Source organism: Elephas maximus, chromosome 17 (genome assembly GCF_024166365.1).
Source record: "Elephas maximus indicus isolate mEleMax1 chromosome 17, mEleMax1 primary haplotype, whole genome shotgun sequence".
In the NCBI taxonomy this organism is placed as follows: Eukaryota; Metazoa; Chordata; class Mammalia; order Proboscidea; family Elephantidae; genus Elephas; species Elephas maximus.
In genome coordinates, this window is record NC_064835.1 from 26,245,010 (window position 1) to 26,250,380 (window position 5,371).

General features: G+C 39.7%; 1 pseudogene; it reads right to left on the reverse strand.

Annotated features, from left to right (window-relative positions):
* Window positions 1-3,926: 3,926 nt before the first annotated feature.
* Window positions 3,927-4,855, reverse strand: LOC126060118 (olfactory receptor 8B12-like; annotated as a pseudogene).
* Window positions 4,856-5,371: the final 516 nt, after the last annotated feature.

Below are 5,371 nucleotides of genomic sequence, written 5' to 3' on the forward strand. Positions count from 1 at the left end.
GTACTCTCTGCAATCCCTCCAGGAATGTTGTATTGATTTTTGTTCAGTGTTTTCCTAAGCAGGAGCAGTTCTAATGACTTCCACTTACCATTTCCTACCATAATAACCCTTATAAATTTTTTAATGAGAAATTAACTTGAGCTGTAAACTGTCACCAAAAGCACAATAAAATTAAAAATATATACATGATGCATCTACGTGATAAATCCATGAAAAAAATAGGATTCAAAATATATTTATTGCCAAAAATAGAGATCACATTATGACAAGCTAAACAACCTTTTATAACATGGTACATTGAGTATGATCTCACTGAAAGAAAATTTCCGGATGATACGCTTCTTTCCTAATCTCTGAATGGTGAAGTGTATCAGTTAGCTATTGCTGTATAACAACCACAATATCTCATTGGCATATAATAACGAGCATTTCTTCCTTATATGTCTACAACTTGATTGTGGCGCTCATCTTTTTGTACATGGGTGGTGTTCTTCAGGATCTGCTCCACATGTGTTCATTGTGAGAATCAGTTTTCAGGGACAACAGTTATGAAAGAGAAGCTCTTCTCAAGGCAATGGCAGAAGCACAAGAGGGAAAGCCCCACTATGCAAACACGATCCAAGCCCTGCTTACATCACACCTGCTAATATCTCATTGGCCAAATGGGTCACATTGCTGAGCTCAATAACAGTGGGCAGAGAAACATACTCCATGAGACCACGGCAAGGGCATGGACACATAATACTACAGAGGAATGAACAGTTGGGACCAAAAATGCAAACTACCACATTGAGGCATAGTATTCCTTTTTTCATACATTTTTTTCACACATTTTTTCACATTCCAAATTTGCAACAACAAATATGAGTTCCATCAAGAGTCAGAAAGAGAAAAGAGCATTTGCTGAAATAGATAAACATGCACAGAAATGTGTCCTTGATTGAAAACTCTTGCTTCCCTGGTACTCTCAGCTATCAAGGGCTCTGACCTCATCACAGCCTGAACCACAGGCAAAGGTAGTACACCCATAGGGGTGAGGACAGATTAGGAGGTCAAAATGTCACTCTGTGTCTTCAGGGATGGGACCCATACTGATGTACCCAAAATCAAGGATGCCTTACTCTCCTTCTTCTATCCCATACCTCTTCTGTGATTAGATCCTCTTGTTTTTACCACTGCAATGTTCTCTGTTCCATCTTCTTCTAAGAGAAACATTCTTAAATGCCCTTTATACAAATTTAAAACAGGGGCACTAGGTATCTATATATGAAGTATAGAGTGAGACATATGTTACTGAATGTGCACATACAATCTCTGGAGGATTCATAAGAAATTGGCAACAACTGTTGCTTCTAGGGAGGGTAATTTAGAAATAGAATGACCAAATGGGAGGAAGGCATGTTTTCCTTACATAACCTGGCGTACACTGTTTATTTCTTCAAAGTACACAAAAATAGGTCAAAATAAGTTCTTTTTTAAATAAATTTAGAGATGACCCCATTTTTCTCATGACTGAGCAGAGTCCCTGGAGATTAAATAATTTGCTTAAGGTCATGAAAAATCTAGAGGAAGTGCTGATAACTAGATGAAAGAATCCCAGCAGGGAGGGAAATAGGATTTATTGAGTACCTCACACAATATTCTCAAAAACCTCATGAGGTCAGGAGTATTTTCTCACTTTTAAAAATAGATTTAATATGCAGAAACATTAAGTAATTTGCCCAAAGTCACGTAACTGCTAACCTACTGAGTCAAAATGCAAAACTTGGACTGGACTATGGGATGGAAAATGATGCTGGTTAAGATCGAGCTTCTTGGATGAAGTAGACACATGAAACTATGTTGGCATCTCCTGTCTTGAGGGGAGATGAGAGGGAAGAGGGGGACAGAAGCTGGCTGAATGGACACGAGGAGAGAGAGTGTAGGGAAGGAGTATGCTGTCTCATTGGGGGAGAGCAATTAGGAGTGTATAGCAAGGTGTGTATAAATTTTTGTATGAGAGTCTGACATGATTTGTAAACTTCCACTCAAAGCACAATAAAAATTAATTAATTAAAAAAGTGCAAAACATACAGCCTTCGCAAGACATGATTACAACCTACCTTATATGGTCTATTCACCTCAATAGCTGACACTCACTCCACAGGTTTCAGAAATCAGTTCTCTTTTACCAGTCTGTGATAACTAAAGCCTAACTTTCACCCAACACTCTTAGTCTTATGATCTGTGTCATATCAAAGGGCAAAACTAAACACTCATCCAAACCTCCCATTTTCCCAATGGAAGATAAATTTCCAAAGGAATAGCTCTTAAGCATCTCCACAACACTTAATACATCACTGATATTCAAAAAAACTTTACTACTAATAAATCATTCAGATCAAAGAGTTCCAATGTATAATATAAAGCTGCACTTCTCTGTACACAATGCTGTGGAATTATAAAACAGTCCTAAGATGAATTCTTTCTTTCCTATATATACCTAAATAAGAAGTACTATCTGCTGCTGTTGTTGTTGTTGTAGTCGTGTGCCATCTACTCGATTCTGACTCATAGTGACTGTATAATACAGGGTAGAACTGTCTCATAGCTATCTGCAGTGCCTTAATATTCAATGGAAATTACCTCTTCTCCTTAGTGCTGCCCTGAAAAATAAATAAACCAAACCAGTTGCCATCAATTCCAACTCATGGTGACTCCATGTGTATCAGAGTAGAGCTGTGCTACATAGGGCTTGAGATGACTGATTGTTAGGAAGTAGATTCCCAGGTCTTTCTCTTGAGGCACCTTTGGGTGGATTGGAACCTACAACCTTTCAGTAAGCAGTCCAAAGTGTTAAATGTTTGCACCGATAACTAATTAAAAAAAAAAAAAAACCAAGCCCATTGCCATCAAGTCAATTCCAACTCACAGCAACCCTATGGGACAGAGTAGAACTGCCCCATAGGGTTTCAAAAGAGGACCTTGTTGATTCAAACTGCCGGTCTATTGGTTAGCAGCTGAGTTCTTTACCACTAGAGCCCCAAGATTACTTACTGCTCCTTTTAGAGCCTCCAGACCCTTAGTTGATTACCATGCACCACAAAACTTTTCAATCATAGCTCAAACACTCAAACTAACCCTTAAGAAAAAGCTCTAAATTCTGACTGTATGTGACTTATATATGTGACTTTCCACTCATCATCTTTAGAACACTTAAACCTGTAAAAGTACTGATACATTAGACTGGATCCCTAGGGTTCCTTCCATACACAACCTCAGTAATGACCATCCTTGTTGCTATCTGGAGCTTAATATACCGGACTCCCACACACCCCAATCTTCACACACTTCTCATTCAGCCAAGATCAATTTAAGAATTTTCAACTCCTACATTCTTGGAAAAGAAAAGATGGAATGGCCAAAAATTATTTTCTGAGAAGTTAAATGACATTATTATAAATGGAATCACATTTTAAAGTGTTACGGTATCATACTTTAAAACGCAATCTGTTGGGGTGCGCTGGAACAAGAAAACATGGCATAAACGAAAACAAAGTAGATTGGAATCCAAGGGCCTGGAGTCCACTGGCAGTTGTGGCACCAAGTAATTGTAGTCCTTGGGCAACATGTGTAATATTTCTGAGTCTCCAGTGTGTGGTCTGTTAAATGAGAAGGCTACATTAAATGATATGTATGGTCCATTCAACATTAAACAATCTTTGGTTTTTAGAAAAAAATCTACATAAGATAAAAACTGCTTGGTATAATCAAGGTGGGGTGAGAGTTAGAGAAAATGGGTCTGCATTAAACACTCACCCAAAAAGAAGGATGAAAAATTCTCTTTATGTTTAGGAAAGAAAACACTGCAGCTTGGATCCATCATTGAAAACACACACACTAGTAAACAAAGCATTAGATCTCCTTCTTCAAATACTGCTCCTTTCTCAAGAAAATGTTTTTCTTCTCAAGGTTTTCCTCAGGGCAATTTTGACATCCTTATTCCTCAAGCTATAGATTAATTGGTTTAACAGAGGCACCACAATGGTATAGAAGAGGGAGGACACTTTCCCTTGGTCAAGAGGCAAAATGGAAGGTGGTTTGAGATACATGAAAGCTCCAGAACCAAAAAAAAGAGAAATCACAATTATGTGGGAGCTGCAGGTATGAAAGGCTTTGGACCTGCTCTCAGTGGAGCTAATATGGAGAATGCTAGAGAGTATTAGAGTATAAGAGATGAAGATGGTGATGATAGGCACTCCAATGACAATGGCTACAACAATAAATACCACCAGCTCATTCACATAGGTGCTATTGCAGGAGAGCTCAAGGAGAGGAAAGATGTCACATACGAAATGATTGACGAGGTTGTCAGCACAGAAAGTCAGACTCATTATGCTTCCTGTATGGCCCATGGCACCCAAAAAACCCATCACATAGACACTTAACAAAAGCAGAAAAGAGACTTGTGGGGACATGGTGACTGTGTACACCAGTGGTTTACAGATGGCAACATAGCGGTCATATGCCATTGCTGAACAAAGGACTCAGAGATACCAAAGAAGCACAAGAAAAAGAGTTGAGTCATATACCCTGTGTGCAAGATGATGTTCTTCTTTGAGACAAAACTCACCAGCATTTTGGGGGTGATGGTAGTGGAGTAACAGAAATCTATTAAAGAGAGGTTAAAGAGAAAAAAGTACATGGGTGTGTGCAGGTGAGAGTTCAGCACAATCAGAGTAATCAAGCCCAGGTTCCCCACCACAGTGATCACATAGGAGCAGAGAAACAGGAAGAAGAGAGGGATCTGAAGCCCCAGCTGGTCCGTTAAGCCTGCGAGGATAAACTCTGTCACAGAAGAGTTCTTGGTTGCCATTCTCCTCTCGGGTACTCTGTGGGGCTAAAAGAAAGGAAGAACTTAGAGGGAAACAAGTATCACCACTACCCTCCCATTATCTGTACCACCCCCTCCCCCCTGGCCTTTTTGGGAATGAAATCCACAAAGAGAGACTAAAATTACGGTAGAAAAGGCTTTACTGTTTGCTGAGGATCTGTCTTCAAAGCGCAAAGTGACTTGAAAAGTCCAGAGTACATCTGAGGCTAAACTTTGTCTCCAGGGTGAGTGCTGATGCTGCTGTGGAGAAAGATAGCAAAAACAAGGTAAACGCCCTTTAGATCTTTAAGTCACTACCTTTCTATGTCCTGCCCTCTTGTGTCTCTGCTTCAGTTGCTGAAACCTGGGCTTCTTTTCTGAAGAGAGTCCTGACAGGCAGAAGTCACTGTGATTCTCATCAGAGCTTCCATCTCTGGATCAGAGCAAGAAGATGACTAGTTGGTAATTTGGAGAATGCTGGTCTTGACAGACGTTGAGAGCAGGTACCCGATAGAGATT